Source organism: Perca fluviatilis, chromosome 22 (assembly GCF_010015445.1).
Source record: "Perca fluviatilis chromosome 22, GENO_Pfluv_1.0, whole genome shotgun sequence".
NCBI lineage: Eukaryota > Metazoa > Chordata > Actinopteri > Perciformes > Percidae > Perca > Perca fluviatilis.
Window position 1 is genome coordinate 26,885,617 of NC_053133.1, and position 22,622 is coordinate 26,908,238.

At 42.2% G+C, this 22,622-nt stretch overlaps 1 protein-coding gene across 1 annotated transcript in view; it reads right to left on the bottom strand.

Annotated features, from left to right (window-relative positions):
- The window catches only part of LOC120552733 (sodium channel protein type 4 subunit alpha-like), a 346,898-nt gene extending 326,182 nt beyond the window's left edge, over positions 1-20,716 (bottom strand). Inside the window, exon 1 of the mRNA XM_039790961.1 lies at positions 19,896-20,716. The gene's annotated coding sequence lies outside the window, so the exon portion shown is untranslated. The remainder of the gene's footprint in view (positions 1-19,895) is intronic.
- Positions 20,717-22,622: the final 1,906 nt, after the last annotated feature.

Genomic DNA, 22,622 nt, shown 5'->3' on the forward strand with positions numbered 1-22,622 from the left:
GACCTTCCTGCCTCTGGCTTTTCTTCCCGTCGCCGATTCTCCGAGTGTGTGTCTTTTTTTTTCCCCATCGAGTTGCATAATTCTGCACGTTTCATTCTCCGTGAGCGAAGCTGAAAGCGTTGAGGCGGCAGCTCCGGGGCCTCTTTGTTCCTCTGTAAGCTGCCTCGTGTTGCCTTCAACACGCTCTTAGGAGCCATGTTGACAGGCAGCCCTTTATTAACGCAGACACATGCTGCTCTTTGGTATTTCTACTTGACGCGAGCGAGTAGAAGCGCCGCAGCGGCCTTGTGGAGCTGTAAGGAGTGTCCTGTATTTAAAAAGGTATAGTGGAGGATTTTCTTTTTCCCGGGTGGATCATCAAGACTATTGGTCCTCCTGGTTGTCAATCATTCTGGTGATTATGTTTACGTAAGGCCGTAGTACGTGCTCGTCCCGAGCTTCCAGGTGTATATGTGTGGTGAGCTTGAGCTTCGGTTTCAGCCATTCATTGAAGCATTGAAGCTTTTGGGAGAATATTTCACACGCTGGCGTGCGCTAAAAAGCACAGGTTGGGCTCATACCTGTCAAGTATCTCGTTTTGGCCGGGAAAGTCCCGTATTTTACCCTTCTTTCCCGCCGTCCTCCCGTATTAGTATTTTCCCATAAATCTCCCGTATTTTAACCTGCGTTATTAAAAAAAGAATAATAGCCCGGGCCCGAGCGGAGTAAGTAGGCTACTACTACCTGCAGTAGGCAGTAGCCTACTGCAGGTAGTAGTAGGTGGCAGTTGTCGCGAGGTTAGTGTGTGAGGTCAGATGATGAGTGACAACGCAGGGAAGAAAAACAAAAAACAAAACAGAGACGGATGATGGACGCTACGACAGAGACGGTGCGCTGCCAAAACTTATGAAGGCTTTACTATGCATTCCCCACAGCAATGCAAGTTGAGAAAGGGTGTTTAGCATGGTACGAAAGATTGTTACAGAGAATAGGATGACGTTAGACCAAAGAACTGTTTGTGCTCTACTCTCATGTAAAATTAACCACTCTGGCCCAGCCCACAAATACACTCCTTCTTAAAACAGTCTTAAAGAATGCAAAGTCTGCAACACATTTGTACAATAACTCACTAAAAGAGTAAAGAAAAGTCATGTGAAATGAAAAGTAAAACCGTAAAAGAAAAGCAATATGAAATGAAAAGAATGTGTGGAATGAAAATAAAATGTAAATGTAAAGACAAGCAATGTTATAAATTGTAAATGTGTTCAGCATTCTGCACCAAGTGGTGATTTTAGCTTTCTTGTACACCTGTCTTAAAATGTAAGGGATACTGGAGCTTGGTTGGGGTGGTGGGACTGCTCGCGGTGGGCGCTGGAAAATTTCCCTTATTTTCAAATCCAAAACTTGACAGGTATGGTTGGGCTTCCCACTGATGCCTCAGTCGCAAAGTTTCTACTCCACAGGTAAAGTTTGGCGTGCTATTTGGAGAAATCCATTTAAAATCACTGCTAGTGAAAGTTGATGTAAGCTATGATTAGCGATGCTAGCCCTGGCACAAGTCACGCACCGCGCACACACGGTAAACATCTCAATTTGTGAAAAAGTGCAAATCTTCTTTCTGAAAGTAGCTTGTATGAGCCATGCCGACAGCAACTTGTAAACAGTGCACTCTCGTGCACACGTTTAATAGGCGTTCCCTCTCGGGAGCAGGCAGAGTGTTGCGCATGTGCATTTTTTCAAAAAGTACAGAGGGCGGTTCTTTTCTAAAAATTCGGGAAAATCCTCCACAATACCTTTAACAAAAGCTTTTAAAGACTTGTACCTACAAACCGCAGAATGAACACGTTCGTCGAATGGGGGTACAAGTACACAAGGCGATTGTGTCGTCAAGGCACTTGTTCACAAAAGCTCCGTAAGGTTGCGTCAGACAGGGCTGCACGATCTGAGGAAAAACACGCAACTATACGTTGACGAAGATCTGAATCGCTTGCGATAAATAAAGAGATGTTAAAGTGCACTCGGTTCTGCCTTTCTGCCGCTAAAACACATCTAATTTCAGAGTTAATAAAAACATGGAAGGAATTGTGCCACAGCATTTTCACTTAAATTAAAACAACAAAAACCTCATAGCATTTGCTACTCTTTTAGCTCGACAGCAGATACTGCTTAAATGGAAGGACAAGTCCCCTCCAACTTTTAAAATGTGAAAATGTGTAAAATTAATCTTTTATACAATCTGACTATGGAAAAAATAAGGTATGCTACTGCAACAATCTGGCAACCGGTTTTGGATCAAATTAGGAAGGTGGATCCCTCTCTAATCTCAATTTCAGAGTAATATACTGTATACACTTGTGTTTTCTTCTCTAAAACATGTTAATGATTGTTTTTTTTTTGTTTTTTTTCTCTTTGAATTAATGTGTATTAGTGCAACAGGTAGGGACTGTTTCTGGGTGGGTTGATGAATATAAAAAAAAAAAAAAAAAAGAATGTATTGTAAAGTGTATGTTATGTTTGATAACATGTTTAATAAAAATACTTTGGGAAAAAAAAAAAACATGGAAGGAAATCATTTCCAAATTATTATTGTGTTGAACATATACTGCACATTGAACTGAGCACAACTAAACACATCCTTTGGCTTTCGTTACCAGACCATCCTCCACAGCACTGCGGAGGAGGGTCTGGCTGGTCCATACAGCATTCCTGGATGGGAGAAAAATCGTGCTCTGGTTTATCGGCATTTCTTTAAACCAATCACAATCGTCGTGGGGCGGTGCTAAGCTCCGGACGGAGCCGCGGTGCCTCTGCTAAATAGCCTCTGGAAGGAACTTGTTTTGGTGGAACGTGTGTAAGTTCAGAAGTAGTTTTAGTCGTGCAACAGAAAACTCAGATTGGACAGATAGTCAATTTAATTAAAATGTGTTGCAATATCGCAGTCTTTCCCGATGTGTTCATCATGCAAGCTACCATCGAATGATAAAAACATGATGTATATTGTGCATATCTACAGCATGTCGGACAGTTTTTAGGCTAAAGAGCATAACACAAATCATTCACAATAATGCAAAAGCTAATTTTTTGCAGAAGTAAAAAAAAGGCTTCACTTTAGGTTTGATAGAAAAATGTGTGAACACATATTTAGACTACGAGTCCAAAGTGCTTTGATCGAGAATATGTTTCCACAGCATTGTAGAGATGTTCTACATGACAAAATGCTCAACGTGGTTTGTGCTCATGCTAAAATATCACAGCTGTTCTGTAACCCGAGTATCTCTGCTTTATCACCGGGCGAATCATAAACACCTGATTTTATGTTTTGTGATTCGACATGCTGCTCTGAACTTTGTCAATAAAAGCAAACGGGCCGGCCTGAAAATAGAACACACACACACACACACACACACACACACACACACACACACACACACACACACACACACACACACACACGACAAACAGGACTATGACATAACTGACCTGCTTACTAAAGCTGTGAAGTCAAGTCTAGTTCAGTTTAAAAGGCCCAGACACAACTGTCGGCAGTAAAGCCAGTCGGGCTGATCGGTCTCCCCGAATTGGTCAAAAAAAGTTCCTCAGAACACACCGAAGAGACGAGACGCAATACGTCTCCATAGCAGCAGGCGGTGCTAATCTGTATTGTCGCCCCAAAAAGGAAAACCGGGGCAGCTGATTGGACGAACGCGTCACATGGGGTTTGTTTTCTCCAGAAATTCAAAGCCACCGAAAATGTGTTTCTGAAAACATTTTAAGAGAGAAATAGGCCGTGTGTCTCTGTGTGTGAGTGTCTCTGTGTGTGTGTGTGTGTGTGTGTGTGTGTGTGTGTGTGTGTGTGTGTGTGTTGTGTCTCTGTGTGTGTGTGTGTGTGTGTCTCTGTGTGTGTGTGTGTGTGTGTGTGTGTGTGTGTGTGTGTGTGTGTGTGTGTGTGTGTGTGTGTGTCTGTGTGTGTGTGTGTGTGTTTCTGTGTGGTCTGTGTGTGTGTCTCTGTGTCTGTGTGTGTGTGTCTGTGTGTGTGTGTCTCTGTGTGTGTCTCTGTGTATGTGTGTGTGTGTCTCTGTGTGTGTGTGTGTGTGTGTGTGTGTGTGTGTGTGTGTGTGTGTGTGTACGTGTGTCTGTGTGTGTGTGTGTGTGTGTGTGTGTGTTGTGTGTGTGTGTGTGTGTGTGTGTCTCTGTGTGTGTGTGTGTGTGTGTGTGTGTGTGTGTGTGTGTGTCTGTGTGTGTGTCTGTGTGTGTGTGTGTGTGTGTCTCTGTGTGTGTGTGTGTCTGTGTGTGTGTGTGTGTGTGTGTGTGTGTGTGTGTGTGTGTGTGTGTGTGTGTGTGTGTCTGTCTGTGTGTCTCTGTGTGTGTGTCTCTGTGTATGTGTGTGTGTCTCTGTGTGTCTGTGTGTGTGTGTGTGTGTGTGTGTGTCTGTGTGTGTGTGTGTGTGTGTGTGTGTGTGTGTGTGTGTGTGTGTGTGTCTCTGTGTGTGTGTGTGTGTGTGTGTGTGTGTGTGTGTGTGTGTGTGTGTCTCTGTGTGTGTGTGTGTGTGTGTGTGTGTGTGTTTGGTGTGCGTCTCTGTGTGTGTGTGTGTGTGTGTGTGGCGTCTCTGTGTGTGTGTGTGTGTGTGCGTCTCTGTGTGTGTGTGTGTGTGTGTGTGTGTGTGCGTCTCTGTGTGTGTGTGTGCGTGTGTGTGTGTGTATGCGGTTGCTGAATCTGTCTTCATTTCAGCTCAACAAAAGGTCAGTTTGAAAGATTTTCCTCAGATTTTGAGAGACTCTAGTCACGCTCATCCCGCTCCCCGTTTCCGGGTTAGCTCTCCACCAATCAGATGGGTCGTTTGAGTCCGACTGCCGGCAGTGCCCGCCGCGCCCATTACACGTTGTCACTACCCAAAGTGAGTAGAGTGCAGATGTGAGTCGCGCATGCTCAGATTTAAACTGTTTACGGCATAACATGTCTTACTGAAATTTGTGAAATCCATAAAATAATAAACTCTCTCTTTACATACAATAACACAAGATGGAAATAATTTCTAAAACGTTTTAGCTATCTACGATTGTTTGGTTGCTAACGTTAGCTAGCTCAAAACGCCATTCAAGTGACAGCCTTTGTTGTGTTTGATTGCTAACTTGTAGCTAGCAGTCATTTCAAAAACGTTTTAGCTCTCTACGATTGTTTGATTGCTAACGTTAACTTAAAAACGCCATTAGCATCTAGTAGGCTACTTGATTGCTAACGTTAGCTCAAACCGCCGTTAGCATTTAGTAGGCTACTTGATTGCTAACGTTAGCTCAAACCGCCATTAGCATCTTGTAGGTTAGTTGTCGCAAAGTGACGCATGCGCAACTCAAAGCTGCACTCTACTCACTTTGGGTAGTGACACCACGTGTCAAATCGGCCAAAATGAACGCAGAACAGAACCGAACAGACTCGAGTCACTGACCTCGCCAGACCGTCCAACGGTCGATTAACGGGTCAGTGCGTCCGGACCTTAAAAAGGTCCACTGTGTAGGAATTTCTCCCATCTAGCGGTGAAACTGTATTTTGCATTCAAACGAATAGCGCTCTCTAGGGCCTCGCTTTTTCAAATGCGTGTTGCGACTACGATAGACGTTATGTACCAGGAAGCTACGAGAACATGTCTTCCAATTTTGACTTTTTTTTGGGCTACGATGATTCCTTCTCCCGTGGCTCGGCATAACGGTAGGTTTCCACACAACGAAATTTCGCTTTTCTCTCATTGAGGTTGAAAGGAGACGAAATTCGCCCTGATTGAGCGAGATGAGAGCGAATCGCAGAGGGGAGTGAAATAAAGTTGACGAAAGTTTTACTTTATTCAAATGAGGACCACTCGAGAACCAATCAGGTCCGCGTGTTTGTGTTTGGAGGCGGGAGTTACAAAAAAAGTCTGACTAAGATGGCGGAGGTTATCAGCGCCGTATCATGAAAATTTTGATGTGATTAAAATGTTTCTACACGAACATCGGTACTTCTATCAACACAAATTGTTTTATATGACACACGAACTTAGTTAGGGCACATACACCGCTAAATAGATCACTGTATATGTTAGTTTAAACACTCGAACTTTTCAGCTAGCCGACAGGCTAATCGCTAGCATGTTCGGACATTGGATTTCATTGTAGCCTAGCCAGGCAGCTAGCTAGCTAGGCTACTTGTGCATTTGTTTGATTACATGTTTTGTTGGCGAACACTGACACTTGTAGCAACATGGATTGTTGTTTATATGTCACACAAACTTAAACAGGGCAAACACACCACCAAATAGACCACTGTAGATAAAGATTTAGAGATATAGATTTAAACACTCAAAATGATTCAGCTAGCCGACAGGTCAACCGCTAGCATGTTCAGACATTGCATTTCATTGTAAGCATAGCAAGGCAGCTAGGCTACATAGCCAGGTTACCAGAGCATTTATGAGCTAACATTTTACCGATGGTTTGCTGCTGAGCATTTTTACCGCCCTGTCTTCTGACAGCCCGGGACATTAAAAAAAATGTTGCGGACTTGCGTGTTGTTTTTGCAACCACGCCCCCGAGGCAAACTTTCGTTGGCCGAAATTCGCGAGGTATTTCGCTGTGTGGAACCCTACCGTAAGTCTGATCCTCCTTTATGAACTAAAGGGCAGTTGCAGGCTTTCAAATGTTACCGGGGGCAGTGACAAGCGCCTCTCGCTGATCTCCTTCTCCGTTATCAGCTGGTTTCAGTCACGTGGCGCTGAACAAAAAACGCGTTGTGGATTAGCTAGACAGGTCGGCTAGTGCTCTATGTCCCTCTCAGCGATTACGGTTTTTAAAAATAGCGGAACGACAAGGAAGCCTCTTTGGACTTGGCCGTCCAATGTAAATACAGATAGGAAATTCTTCGCTTACGAGGATAAGTCAGATCATTGGCAGAGGTCATTTTACACCAATGAGGACATATGTATGAATGAAGACATTGATTTTAGCTTCTAAAATACTTATAACACTACACAGTGGACCTTTAAAGAGCTTTTTTCAAATCACATCTGCTCTTTTTGGAAAATGTATCCAGTTGTTACGAAGGAGACAAGAGCTCCTACAGTTTCTTTCATTTTTAATTAGTTTGGGATCATTTGAAACTTTTATTATAATGAAGTCACAGCTGCAAAATGTGGCAGGAACGATTAGAATTGTTATTAATTATAACAAGAACAAGAAGAACTAGAAGAGCACTCAGAGCGCAGACTTTGGCAAAGCCCTGCCGTATCTCATAACAAGTGAAAGTTTTAGTTTAGTTTAGTTGCACAAAAGAACAAATAAAGGACATACAATAGGAGGAGAACAAAACTATTTCAGTGCAGGAGAGAAATGAAGCCTAAAAGGATTATTCAGAGCAGGGCTGCCACCGAATCTTTTGGTCCGACTTTACAGTCCTTCAGAAGCTCCGTTTTGAAGCTGGAAAGAAGATAAAGAAACTAGCGGAGTCACGGGAAACTGGACGATCTAACGAATCCATTTGTTTCCAACCATGTCATGTTTCCCGTTGTTTCGGAAATCTTTGACAACACGAAATGAATGAAATCGGGCCACGTGCTTTTCCCCAAATCCTGCCGACAAACCAACCAAACTTCTGTACAAGCAGAGCAAGGAGATGTCAGAGAGGGGTTAACTGTCAGTGTCTTCCTAATATCCACAAAGAGTTTTAAAGTAAAGTGTGTGTGTGTGTGTGTGTGTGTGTGTGTGTGTGTGTGTGTGTGTGTGTGTGTGTGTGTGTGTGTGTGTGTGTGTGTGTGTGTGTGTCTGGCAGCTCAATGTGAGATCAGTGAGTTGTGTGTTTATTTAAAAAAAAAAAAAGGTTAACTCAACAGATTTCACATTAAACTACATTTCTTTAAAAAAGTTCAGCGGATCAATACGAGCATGACAAAGCTCTAAGTCCTGGCGCTCTGCTGACTCCGACAGCGTCTCCAGATTTTGGGCAAGGAAATAGTTGAAGGGAAGGCAAAAGAAAGCTCTTTAACAGAAGAGGAATAACAGATAATTAAACTGTCAGCGCTGCGCTCAGCTCGCTGCCTCCCTGGAAGAGAGGATCACCGAGATTAAAGGAGATCCGTCCGACCTGACTCAGCGTTCGACTCCGAGCTGCTGCGTTTGTGTGTCCGTGCTGAGTCACCGCCTTCGGCCTGAACCACCACATCACATTTTGGGCTTATAGGTGATCCTGCAGCCCCGAAAAACGAACCAGCATGTCCGCACGAACAATACCGATGCTGAGGTCCGTCTGTCGCCTGTTTTTCCCTTCTCTCTCTCTCTCTCTCTCTCTCTCTCTTTCACAGCCCCCCACTTTCTTTTTTCCATCCGGTTCTTATTCAGAAGAGTTTTGGACTTCATTTTAAAATGTCAACAAACTTTACAACAACTTCCCCCCCTTTCCCCAAATCCTGGAGACAACCAGTCTGAATAATCCTGAACACAAAACGGTAGCAGTACCGAGACCGTGTGTTCGACCAAACGCTGCTACTGGGTCTCTTGGGAAATTCTACTTCGAGAGAAAACGAAAATGTAAAACCACAATAAATAAAAGTAAAAAAGACATGAACCCTGTTTACACTTTAAATGAGTCTTGTGCAAATCGGATTATAAGTGGATAGCAAATATTGGCAAATGCTAGGCACGCCAATAGTCAAAATGGGTGCAGAAAAGTTGAAGATAATGTGAAAAAAAGTGCCAAAAAAAGTTGAATCCAAACCCCAATCATTTTTTCTGATCTGAAGTAGTCGTTTCGGTGCCTAGAGTTAACGGTCTTCGCCGCATGGCGCTCACTTTTTGTCGGCTAAACTTTGCCGTCATGTGAACCGTGGAACATCTTACGAGCCCGTTCATGAGGATGCGTTGAACGTGACTGGCGAGAGTGTGGACGCGATACCTGCGTGCCCTTTTGACCCTAACAAAAACGGTTGTCAGCCGGAGACGCATTAGGCTCAGTTCAGACCTGAGATTCGCGACGAGACGAAAGCGTCTAGAAAGTTTCAGCGGTCTGAAGCGGCCCGTCTCAGCTCGACTCAAACCAGCCGATGGTGTCGCTGCGACTCAGCCGGTCGAGTCTCCACGGGCTGGTTTCACAACGTAAGAGACCTCTCCTGTTTCAACAGCCGATAGCAGGGCTGGGTATCGTTCAAAACTTCGATACTAGTTCCTAAACGATCCTTTTTTTTTTTTATACCAATTTTACAAAATAAAAAGAAATGACAACATTACACATTACAGCACAAATCTTAGTATTTATTTCTCAGTTCCTACTACGTGAGCCCAGTCTCTGTGCGTCTCCCTGCCTGCCTCTACGACGTGTAACATTAGACAGCCAATCACCAGCATTATTAGATCTGGGTAGAAGCATGCTGCATGCTTATTGGCTCATTGTCGCTGATGAGATTCACTCCTATTGGTATTGAAATTAGGTATTGAATGAGGAGGAATTTTTCGATACTCGATATTTTAGAGGCAATTTGGTCGGTGCCTAAAAAAGTATTGAATTCGGTACCCAGCCCTAGCCAATAGAGAAGTCAGCTGGTGGAGTCTCCAGAGGCTGGTTTTAGAACGTAAGAGACGTCTCCCGTTTCTACAGCCAATAGAGAAGTTACAGCTACAATAAAAACTACCCATAATCCATTTTATTTCTGATACAAACTGTTAACGGAGGCTCAACGTGCGCCCGCAAGAACGTACGGTGGAGCGAGCTAGTGACTGAAGAGAGGGAGCGCCTAGGACAAAGCCCTCAATCAGAGAAATAAAACCTGTTTTTTGCCGATTCATCACTAGAAATTTAACCGTAGCACTGTCACTAAAGATTTAGACGCAACAAGCGATATATTCAGCTACAAAAAAAAGCCTGGAAATCGGAAGTTGGGACAGAAGTACAAAGAGTCGTTGCTGATGGAGATGATACACCGTCATGAATCTTTGGTCTGAAATGGGCTTTATAGACACAGGTGTGAACGCCCACGTGTCTCGGCTGTGCACCTGTTTTCAGATCCCCAAAACTCATTCTGAAAGTAAACAAGACCTATAATGATCTGGCTCTGGACAATTTGATTCATTACATATATATATATATATATAATGTTCTCAGAAACCTGCCGATCATATTTTGCAGAATACGACATGAACGTCTGGCTCTTTCATGGGAGTTAATTGCCGTGAAAACAATTGCAAAGCAAAACGGCGAGAGATGGATTTTGTAGGTTCAGGAGTTTTTGTTTTTTTTTCCCCAGGCCCTGAGATAAAAGCTATGGAGCTGCTCTCAGGTTTCACACGGCGACAGAGCTTGCAGATAATAAAGCCCGGAGGCTGGTTTCAGCCCTGCGGGGACTGATGTCAGAGCAGAGAGCCGCGGCGCTCGCCTCGTCCGTCAAACAGCAGCTCGTGTTGTCTCGGCGCTCGGCACAGGAAAGGTCAGGCCTGCTGCTCCGACACTGAACAAACAGTACAGCACCGTGTGGGGGCTTTTCAGCTCAACACACACGCATACACACACACACACACACACACACACACACACACACACACACACACACACACACACACACACACACACACACACACACACACACACACACACACACACACACACACACACACACACACGCTCAAATGTAATGCATGCGAGGCAGGCGGTGCAGCGCCGGGACACCTGTTGTAGAGCCGCAGCAGAGCGCCGTGGAGGTGTTGACACAGCGGCGACAGTACAGGCTGTTGTGTGCGAAGCGGTGATTTTCCAGCGCCACGGATCGAAACCAAACGTTCGGTCGCACCTGGACTCAGTGATGTCACGGTGCACCGACACACACCCTGAGTACACCTGTCACATCTGCAATAACTGCCTTGCACTTAGGCCTGGGCAATTAATCGAAATGTAAATCGGGATTATGATTTCGGCTCCCAATGAGCACAAAAACAGAATAATCGAGAAAAAAATTATTATCTAGCTCATTACGTTTTGCAAAATAAACTCTTATTTTCCTCTCGTGTTCTGAATGAAAATTAAGTTTAAATAGGAAAAGTATTAAGGCAAATTTCACAGTTGTATCATGTTGTTTAAGTTCAATAACGAGTGATCGTTAAATTATCACGATTTCAACATTGACCAAAATAATCGTGATTATATTTTTTTCCATAATCGAGCAGCCCTACTTGCACTATATCTAATTATCAAATCTTAAATCTCAGACCATACTGATATTGCACTATTCCTTCCCTCTATTCAATTAATGTTGTATATTTTTGGTAAATTTCAAAAAATTCTATTGTAATGTTATACTGTATACTTAACAGTATTTTTTATTACATTTCCCACCGTCCTCTGTTTATATTCCTATATATGTTAAGTGAGTGTTGTACTTTGAGAGCAAAGATTAACCCGAGTCAAATTCCTTGTTTGTTTGCGCAAACCTGGCCAATAAAGCCGATTCTGATTCTGAGGGGCCTATGGCGGCACATTATATCCTGGGGGGTCATGCCACATGAAAGTTTGAGTGTGAAAAACACAACATTTTCTGCATTCTGGTGAATTTTTCTGCAGTAATGTATGGTTTTTTTCTGCATCAAGTTATAGTGCAAATGTCTTTAATTATGTAAAAAAGGAAATTATAATTCTCCTGTATGGTTTAAAACTTTCTGCATATTCAAAACATCACCACGTGTTTCGGGATGGCATTTTTAAAGGAATCGTGTACACATCAACGACAACAAATCTGTCAGAGAATGAGACCGTGTTAAAGCCAGAAGCTTCAACGTTTAAATCTACATAAATCTCCTTATTTTTCACTTCCTGCTGTGTTCTTTTATTTATTCATTTTTGGGCTTTTCCACCTTTATTTGAGATAGATAGATAGATAGATAGATAGATAGATAGATAGATAGATAGATAGATAGATAGATAGATAGATAGATAGATAGATAGATAGATAGATAGATAGATAGATAGATGCACATCCCACCTTCTGGCAGGTGCAGGACAAATGAAAAGTACTTAAAGTGAAAAAAAATGTAATGTCCGCAACACTGCTTTAATATGAACAGATAACTCTGCAAACCCTTGGTGTTCTCTCAATGAGCTTCATGAGGTAGTCACCTGAAATGGTTTTACCTTCACAGGTGTGCTTTGTCAGGGTTAGTTAGTGGAATTATTTCCCTTATTAATAAAAAAGCAAAGGGTGGCTACTTTGAAGAATCTAAAATATAAGACATGTTTTCAGTTATTTCACACTTTTTTGTTAAGTACATAATTCCATATGTGTTCATTCATAGTTTTGATGCCTTCAGTGAGAATCTACAATGTAAATAGTCATGAAAATAAAAAGGAAACACATTGAATGAGAAGGTGTGTCCAAACTTTTGGCCTGTACTGTATATTAAATATGGGAGTTTAAAGCAGTGTTGCGGACATTACAGTTTTTTTTATCCAATCCCCTGCCAGGTTACGTGTCCTGTCCTGTGCACCCCCCCAAAACAAAAACAAACCTACGCCTCCGGACCGAACAGTGATCAGATAGTGACGTATTAAAACTATTTTACCGTCCTGGCATTTTCTTTTTCTTTCATGCATCGTAAGTGAAAACTAACTGGTGTAGTTTTATAAACAGGGTCGTCTTCGGTTTGTGCCGTCACAGTAAAAACTTGAACGTATGCATCGTGTAAATTTAAAAAAAAAAGGTGGGGGTGGCCTCTAGCTCACCCAGTAAGAGCGTTCACCCCATGTTGGCTGAGTCCTGCAGCGGCGCAGGTTCGAATCTGACCTGCGGCCCTTTGCTGCGCGTCATCCCCCATCTCTCTCCCCCTTTCCTGTCTATCCACTGTCACTACTTATTAAAAGGGAAAAGCCCCAAAAATAATCTTAAAAAGGTGGATGCCCTGAGTATAACGTGAAGATTGACTTCAAGAAAGTCAAGTCAGCTTTATTGTCAGATGTGCTATACGTGCACGACATACGGCACAAATGAAATGTCAGTCCTCTCAGACCCACGGTGCAAAATGCAATAAAATAAAATGGTAAAAGCAATATGTTAGTTGTGCAATATCTTATTGTGCAAGGGCTGTGCTACGCTTATTGGGGATAGGGTGACCAGATGAGAATGGGTAAAATTCGGGACGAGACTCTAACATGAATTACAAAACTCTGCACCAAAATGATTAATTGTCTGTCATGTCTGCGCTTTAACATCAGCAACATCCAATCCAATCACTCCTTCTGGTGGCTGCCTGGTACTTAACATGAATTTCAAAACTCTGCACCAAAATGATTAATTGTTTTTATTCAGAAACTCAACGGTGTGTCTTGTTAACCCCAAAATACAAATAAAAAAAAATCATTAAAATCATGAACTCAGGTGATGACGGGAGCTGGCTGCTGCAGGATAACTCAGTTAAAAACCACCATGAACAGTTTTTAATGTTCAATCAGACTATAACTACTCGAGAGTCTGATCTAGACACTTTGCTCTAATTTTCGGGACAATTAGGGCAAGATTCGGGATTCGGGACAACTGCTTGGATTTCGGGACTGTCCCGAATTTTTCAGGACGTCTGGTCACCCTAACTGGGGAGAATGCAGCCGACAGCGTTGTTCAATGAAAGGGAGGAGTTAATGTGCTTACTATATACGTACTAGTCTAATGTATATGAAAGCATGTTCTGTGTTGCATGAGAGTATTTGCTGAGAGATGCTTATTTTCTGTAGGTTATGTTGTCTTTGTAAAGCTGCGGAACCGACAGAGTCCAAAACTAAACTTCTCCTTCGGGGGACAATAAAGTATATCTTATCTTATATAAAATAAGGACTGTAAGGGAATTTAAAGCAGTGTTGCGTACATTACAGTTTTTTTCATCCAATCAGCTGCCAGGTTACGTGTCCTGTGCACCCCCCCCCCATACATTTCTCCTTCGGGGGACAATAAAGTATATCTTATCTTATATAAAATAAGGACTGTAAGAAGAAAGGAGCGGAGGTAGAGTATGCGAGAGTGGAGATGGGCGAGTAGTGATCGCGAGCCAGGACATGGGGACAGTTGGCAGGAAGGTGGAAAGGTACGGGAGGTAGATCAGAGAACGACAGGCAGGTAGGAAAATGGACTGGAGGGAGGAGAGACCGGAGGAGAGGAGAATAGAAGGACGTAGAGATGCAGCGATTCAGTTTTCTTGGCCTATTTTTTTTTTTTTTTTTTTAGACCTGCTGATTGTGATTTTAAGAACATATAACCGACAGCATTTTATAAAAGTTATTTTAAAAAAAGGGTTTGTACTCAACATTCAGAGCATTAATATAGCAGTTAGTCTACATCCTCCTTTGTGTCGGCAATATGAAACCGAAATCACGATACTCAGATCCACGAACCTGTGTTGCGGAGTGAGAAGGCAGAATCGCGGCACATTGCGGTCTGATTAAATGTTGTTTTGGACCCCAGGAAGACTAGCTGGTCGTCTAGGCGTCAGCTTAATGGGGATCCTTATAATAAATAACAAACACCCCCCTTCCAACGGAGGTGTAACGTCCGAGTCGGTTTTCCCGACGGTTCAGTAAACTGCCGTTAGCGTCCTTAGCACCGGAGTGAAGTGCTGACCGGGTCTGGATTGCTGCGATCAGGGTTCGAAATGACTTAGGACTCTTGGGGGGTCCCCTAAAATGTAATTATAAAAAATACTGAAGACTACCTTGCTACACTATATACTGCAGGCACAATTATATTGACATATTTTGAAGGTGGGATAATGGTCTTGGGATGTTTTTCATGGTTTGGGCTAGTCCCAGTATTGTAGTGGTGTCTGGAGAAGTGGATTGGCTATAATCTAACAGGTAACCCTCTAATTCTGGAGCAACAAAGTTACAGCACCTTATATAAATCCCTGACATGACAAAGTGGAAAAAAGTCGGTGATCTTTCTTTTTCCTCTCTTTCTCTCTCCATGATGCAGGATTCTAAATTAAGAAAAATAATATTAGCTTCCTAGATAGCTTACCAAGCGCTCATGTACACTCGTTCATGCTCAAATTACATTCACTTTAATGAACTCACAGACTTGAATTAAGTCCTCGCTACCTTTCGTAATCACTGACTGGACAAGTAGGTTGTTATGCTAGCTTTGAATAACTAGTCTAACTGCTATATGTCTGCTGTTAGCTGGCAGATTATTTGGCTTCATACCTATGCTTCATACACATACAGCTAGCAAGAAACGTTGACAAACGCACTCTTCTAATCATTACGTTACACTGGGTATCTAAGTTAGTTAATGCAACTTTTAATATAGGAACACCAACTCCAAATATTTTACTATAATAAGCAATTATTATGGAGATATGAACATAATCGAAGCACTTACAGGATTTTCATTTGGGATTTCACTCTTTGTGAGGCTTCGTTTTTGCTGCGTTCAACAATAACATACTGCACTGTGTCTGGGCCATAGACTGTACTGTATGCGCCGGAGGACCACAACAACAATCTGTGATGCTATTAGCTGCCCTGATTGCTGCCCAATCGCGCTAGGAAATAAATTAATTATTGTTATAAATATAAAACGTCACTAAAGACCTATAATTTTCACAATCATTTTTAATGTTAAAAATATTTGTCGGGGACCCCCCAAAATCTAAAAATAAATTCTTATAGGGGGTCCCTAATGACTTATGGGGGGGTCCGGGACCCCCCCAGGCCCCTCTCATTTCGAACCCTGGCTGCGATGATAGTGTCTGGCTGCCAGCTGGCTGGGGGCCGACTGTGGATGTGTCCCCGGGGGCTGTTGTCAGCTCTCATCCCGACTGAGGCCTTGCAGCGCCGGGAGAGCGAGGCAGACAGACGAGGCTGCGCTAGCTGGCGATATTACCGTTACATCAGTCGCCTCTCTACACGGTTAACGTTACTGATGAATTCGTGGGTTAGCCCAGCGTTGTTAACCGTGGTCAAAAAATAACTGAGCGTGTCGAACGATGTCGTAATCTTATTAGCTCACGTCAAGCATTAGCATTAGCTACTTGTCAAACAGCACTTTTATAGTAGGCACTAAAGCACTTTTCCCTCTTCGGTACCCCTACAGGTTGGAGGCGGAATTGTCCATTACGATTATCATTACCATTATGTCTCATCCGAACAAGTTAATGAACCCCTGAAACGATTTTGGAGACATTATTTTTAAAAAAAAGGTACAAAAAGGATCTTTGGTGTTGGATCGATCGATATTAAAAAAATAAAAATAAATCAATCAATATCAATAAATAAGGTCTCTGTTGTATTACTGCAAAGTGGCATGTAATCAATGACAAAACGATGCCATGTGGCAAAAAAAAAAGAATCAAGGTTTGTACCGAATCGTGGGTCAAAAATCGTGATACGAACCGAATTGTGGGTTTGGTGTATCGTTACAGCCCTAGTTGGCGTTCTAACCTCCGGCTGATTTGTGAGGACTATGGTTAGCTGCTCCTCAGATCTCTGCAGGGTAAATCCAGACAGCTAGCTAGACTATCTGTCCAATCGGAGTTTTCTGTTGCACGACTAAAAAACTACTTTTGAAAGTACACATGTTCCACCAAAACAAGTTATTTCCAGAGGCTATTTAGCAGAGGCACCGTGGCTCCATCTGGAGCTTAGCCCCGCCCCAAGACGATTGCGATTGGTTTAAAGAAATGCCGATAAACCAGAGCACGTTTTTCTCCTATCCAGGAATGCTGTGTGGACTCGCCAGACCCTCCTCCTCCGCGCTGTGGAGGAGGAAGGTCTGGCGATGACTATCGATGTATAAAATCCCAAGTCTTCCGAAAGCTGCCAGACAGATTGCCTCTTCTCCGTCTGGACAACTGCAACTGAAACATCCCTCATTTAAAAAAAATAAATAAAATCGATAATTAAAATCAACTCGGACATCAAATCTGGACTTTGTTGAATCGCTTCAGGAAAACAGTGGCCGCCCTAATTATGATTAATATAGGAACACAACCGGAGTAATATAGAAATGACAGAAGAAGAGCACAATAAATCCACTTTAAAACACACACACACACACACAAACACACACACACAGCAGAGTCTCACACACAAATACGCTCAAGTTCCTCAGAATAAAAAACACAAATGTTACAGCGATACGGTGAGACACGCAGCAGATATGATATACAGGTCAGGATACTCAGAGGTCACTTCAATATTTGTAAAATATAAAAAGAATAAAAACAGCAAGTAGATCCAAAACACCAGGACTATAATAATAGGAATGTAGTGGCTTTGTTGCAGAATACAAAAACACATTTAAGTCCAATAATATAACACTTAAATTCATCAGCGGAGATAGAAGATAGACTATGCATCCCACACTGGGGAAAAGTCCCTTTGTTACATAATGTTTTTTTAATCTAAGCAACCAGAAGAAGATCAGAGCAACTACGGTACCGTACGTAGGACAGGACTGAGAACCACAGACGCACTTCAAGGGAGACTATATTACAGGGACAAATAGAAGTAAACAGACCAGATATGACAACAAACCGAAGCCCCAAATGGATGTCCTCTCACATAAACAGACCAGGTTAATTAGTGGAAAGTGGTGGCGCGGCACGGCACGGCACGGCGCGGCGCGGCTGGTATGGAGAGTAGGGTTGCGTAGGAACAGAAGAAACAACTCAAGGAGTCTCCGGAGAGGACAAAAGTATAGCGCATAAACAGGCCGGGGAGCCGAGAGAAAATGTTGTTTTCAGGGTCAAACTGAGTCTGCGTCGCCCAAAATCACTCAGAGTGTCAGAAACATGAAAGGTGAAGAGTTCTGGTTTGTGTGTGTGTGTGTGTGTGTGTGTGTGTGTGTGTGTGTGTGTGTGTGTGTGTGTGTGTGTGTGTGTGTGTGTGTGTGTGTGTGTATTGTGTGTGTTTAGTTTAATTCTTTTTTTTTGGCCATCTGTAACTCCCAACAGTCAAACATACACAGAGACAAGAAACAAACCAGACCGAAAAGGTGTAGGCTGAAGCCAGAGCTTATTACACCTACACCCTTTTTACATGAAAGTATATTTTTTTCCATACAAAAATCTAAGTTACAGAAACTAAGTATACACTATATATATATATATATATATATATAAGGTGATTAACAAATATATAAAACAGAAGTGTGAATACCAGAAGGTGCACAAAATGTATTGGACTTCTTGTACCTTCTGGTATTACACTTCTGTTTTATATATTTGTTAATCTACTATAATAATAAAAAATATATATATATATATATATATATATATATATATATATATATATATATATAGTTTTTATGTGAAAATTTGCTCCTTTCATAGGTGATTTGGGGTATTATTTATAGGATGTGTTCAGAGGCGGCCCGTAACAATTCGGTGCCCTATAGGCGAGATCTCAGCTTTTTTTGTTCGGGTTTTTTCAACATTTCTGTCGCTTTTATCAACATTTTGGTTGTTTTTTTTTAACATTTCTGTTGCTTTTATCAACATTGTTGTTGCTTTTATCAACATTTTGGTTGTTTTTTAACATTTTAGTTGCTTTTATCAACATTTCTGTTGCTTTTAATCAACATTTTGGTCGCTTTTCTCAACATTTTGGTCGCTTTTTTTCCAAAAATGTGTAGCTTTTTGCTAAATTTGTCATTTCTCCCGACGGATTTGTCAAAGATGGAAATGTTTCCTGACACACGAGGGATGCTTCGATTATGCAGAAAGTTTTGAACAAAAAAAAACAGGAGAAGAATTAAATTAGATTCAATATCAATAGATTCAGATTATATTAAATTCAGCAGAATGCAGGAAAGGAAGGAAGCGTTTGGGACCATTCTCTCTAGGGGACGACCCCCAGACCCCCCCAATGTTAAAACTAAACCTTTACAACCTAGGGCGTGATTTACACTTGCACTCCCTGTGTGTGTGTGTGTGTGTGTGTGTGTGTGTGTGTGTGTGTGTGTGTGTGTGTGTGTGTGTCCCCCACTTTCCAATTCCAAAGTCTCGCTGATCGGCCCCTATTTTAAAAACAGTACAGATAGTAAGACGTCTTTTTCTTCTCATACATAGGTCATTAGGCTACTATTTTTTCTGTAAGAATATATCATTACGTTCATCTTAATTAATTTCTGGATTTTGGATCATCTTAGTCCCTAAATGTTCACAAAACTCATACGGTTTTTACATAGAAACTTATATTAGGCTGCTGTAGTAGTCACATGTTTCTGTTGAACTTGTTCGGCTTTGCTGTCCTTGTTTTTAGCCGTGTGTCCCCTTGTGTGTGTGCCTGTGTGTCTGTGTGTGTCTGTGTGTGTGTGTGTGTGTGTGTGTGTCCCACTTTCACATTTGTTTGATATTATTTTATTGACAAGTCTCTGTGATTGGCCCCTATTTAAAGCAATAAAGAAATTAAGACATAGCTACCTTTACATTGTTTAATAGCCTAATATTCTTTTGAGTTCATTATGGTCAACTGCAATATTTCCTGGATTTTGTAAGCTATCCCCATAGTCCTTATAAAATGTATGTAGAAATGCAGGAATGGCGATTTAAAAAGAAAACACCCCCAGACCCCCTGTTCTGTGCCCCAAAACCAAAAGTTACACCCTTGCCTACGCCCTTGGTTGCAAAAAAAATACATTTTAAATGTTATTGAGTGGAAACATGCCTACATTTGGTGCCAAACTGATCAAAGTTGCGTTACGTTTATCATTGTTCAGAACAAAAATAAAAAAATAAATAAAAAATGAAATATTTCTCTTTAACAGAAGTGATTTCTTTTTGACTCAGTGTCGCAGGTGTTTGGACTCAACCGTCCGGATCAACTGGCTCTTAAAAAATATTTTAAAAAACCAAAAGGTCAGAGTTCAACCCGCAACAACAACAGCATGCCAACATTTCAAGCAATAATACCAAAGAAACGCCGGTACTCACATGTGAAACTCCTGCGTCTCTCACACCATCACCATCCCCACCATCACGGCTCCTCCGCGCCCCGCTCACAGCTGCCAAATCGCATCCGGAGAGGAGGCGCAAAGTGGCCGATCCATGAGCGCAGAAACTCCGCACAGCGCCAAAAGGGGGGAAACAAAAAGTGTTTGAGAATCAAAAATCTCTCGAAGAAAGAAGGTGAAGACGGTGGTTGTGGTTGTTGTTGTTTTGGGGTTTTTTTACATCCAAACAGAGCGATAAAGATGCGGGAGGAGCCGCAGAAGTGTCCCTCCAGCAGCGGCAGAAGAGGCGGACTGTCGCGCTTCGGTCCCGCCGGGGAGAGGGTGGTGCGCACCGGGCTGTTTCACTCCGTCTGCTCGGTGTCTTCTTCCGGCATCTTCCCAAAAAATAAACTTCAGGCGCTTAAGTCCTCCGGGAGAAGCGGGGCTTCATGTTCCTTTAATTCCCACTACCCCCTTTTAAATTCAGAAAAACACACTCCTGCCCTTCACCCCCACCGAGCTAAACCAACGGATTTCTTCTCATCCTCCTCAGGTGTGATGATTAGATAATTAACGAGAACACACGCGCGCGCTGTCTAAAATAAAATAAAAGTCCTCCCTCTCTCTCGCGGCTCCAGCTGTTGCTTTAATGTTTCTGTTTTTTTTTTCTTCTTCTTCTTCTTCTTATTATTCTTTTTGGAGAAATTAATTGAAGGTGAAAAAGTGGGAAGTTTTTGCCGCGAGATCGGAGTGTGTTGCTGCGTGTCCGTGCGTCGGTAGGCTGGTATAGGTCTGACCGGCCCGGACTCCCGTCATCCCCGCCGCTTGATCGACCGGAGAGAGAGAGAGAGAGAGAGAGAGAGAGAGAGAGAGAGAGAGAAGGAGAGAGAGACAGAGAGAGAGAGAGAGAGAGAGAGAGAGAGAGAGAGAGAGAGAGAGAAGGAGAGAGAGACAGAGAGAGAGAGAGAGAGAGAGACACACACACACACAGAGAGAGAGAGAGAAAGAGAGAAGGAGAGAGAGAGACGCACAGAGAGAGAGAGACGCACAGAGAGAGAGAGACGCACAGAGAGAGAGAGAGAGAAAGAGAGAAGAGAGAGAGAGACGCACAGAGAGAGAGAGACGCACAGAGAGAGAGAGACGCACAGAGAGAGAGAGACGCACAGAGAGAGAGAGAGAAAGAGAGAGAGAGAGAGTTGGAAAGGAAGGAGGGAGAGAGAGAAGGGCGGAGTATCGCGAGGTTACGCCCTCAGTCCCGTTTTTCTCGCGCTGCCTCTTCTCTCTGAATCAGAAAAAAAAGTGTTTACGCCACAATAAGTTACACTTCTGTGGGATTTTCCTCGGTGAATGGTGCAAACACACACACATTTAACATGAATGTGAACATATCTGTAACATATATCTCTCTCCTCTCTCCTTTTGTTAAAGATGAGCGACAGACGAGTTAGAAATAAACTTTATTTACACACAATCAGGGTTACAAAAAAGCATCAGCATATAAAGAACAGGTAGATTTAGGAGAAATCGGGGCGAAGACGCGTCGAGCATCGACGTCTCTGAGTGTGAGAAGAGGAGGAGGCAGCAAAGCAAAGGTTTGACCACCACCAAGTGGACACAGCAGCAACAACAGCGATTATACATCCCATAATGTGTAGTCTGGGAGAAGCATGCAGCGGTGGGAGAAGTATTCAGATCCTTTACTGTAGTAAAAGTACTAATACAATGTAAAAAATACTCTGTTACAAGTAGAAGTCCTGCATTGAAAATGTAACTTAACTAAAAGTCTGTGAGTATTATCAAGAAAATGTAGTTAAAGTATTAAAAGTGAAGAAGAATCCTCCCAGTGTAGAAAGAGTAAATAATATCCAACCAGTTGCTGTAGCGGAGTAACTAAAGTAACTAGTAACTAAAGCTGGAACAGATGAATGTAGCGGAGTAACTAAAGTAACTAGTAACTAAAGCTGGAACAGATGAATGTAGCGGAGTAACTAAAGTAACTAGTAACTAAAGCTGGAACAGATGAATGTAGCGGAGTAACTAAAGTAACTAGTAACTAAAGCTGGAACAGATGTATGTAGTGGAGTAAATAAAGTAACTAGTAACTAAAGCTGGAATAGATGAATGTAGTGGAGTAACTAAAGTAACTAGTAACTAAAGCTGTAACAGATGAATGTAGCGGAGTAACTAAAGTAACTAGTAACTAAAGCTGGAACAGATGAATGTAGTGGAGTAACTAAAGTAACTAGTAACTAAAGCTGGAATAGATGAATGTAGTGGACTAACTAAAGTAACTAGTAACTAAAGCTGTAACAGGTGAATGTAGCGGAGTAACTAAAGTAACTAGTAACTAAAGCTGGAACAGATGAATGTAGCGGAGTAACTAAAGTAACTAGTAACTAAAGCTGGAACAGATGAATGTAGCGGAGTAACTAAAGTAACTAGTAACTAAAGCTGTAACACATGAATGTAGCGGAGTAACTAAAGTAACTAGTAACTAAAGCTGGAACAGATGAATGTAGCGGAGTAACTAAAGTAACTAGTAACTAAAGCTGGAACAGATGAATGTAGTGGACTAACTAAAGTAACTAGTAACTAAAGCTGGAACAGATGAATGTAGTGGAGTAACTAAAGTAACTAGTAACTAAAGCTGTAACAGATGAATGTAGCGGAGTAACTAAAGTAACTAGTAAACTAAAACTGTAACAGATGAATGTAGCGGAGTAACTAA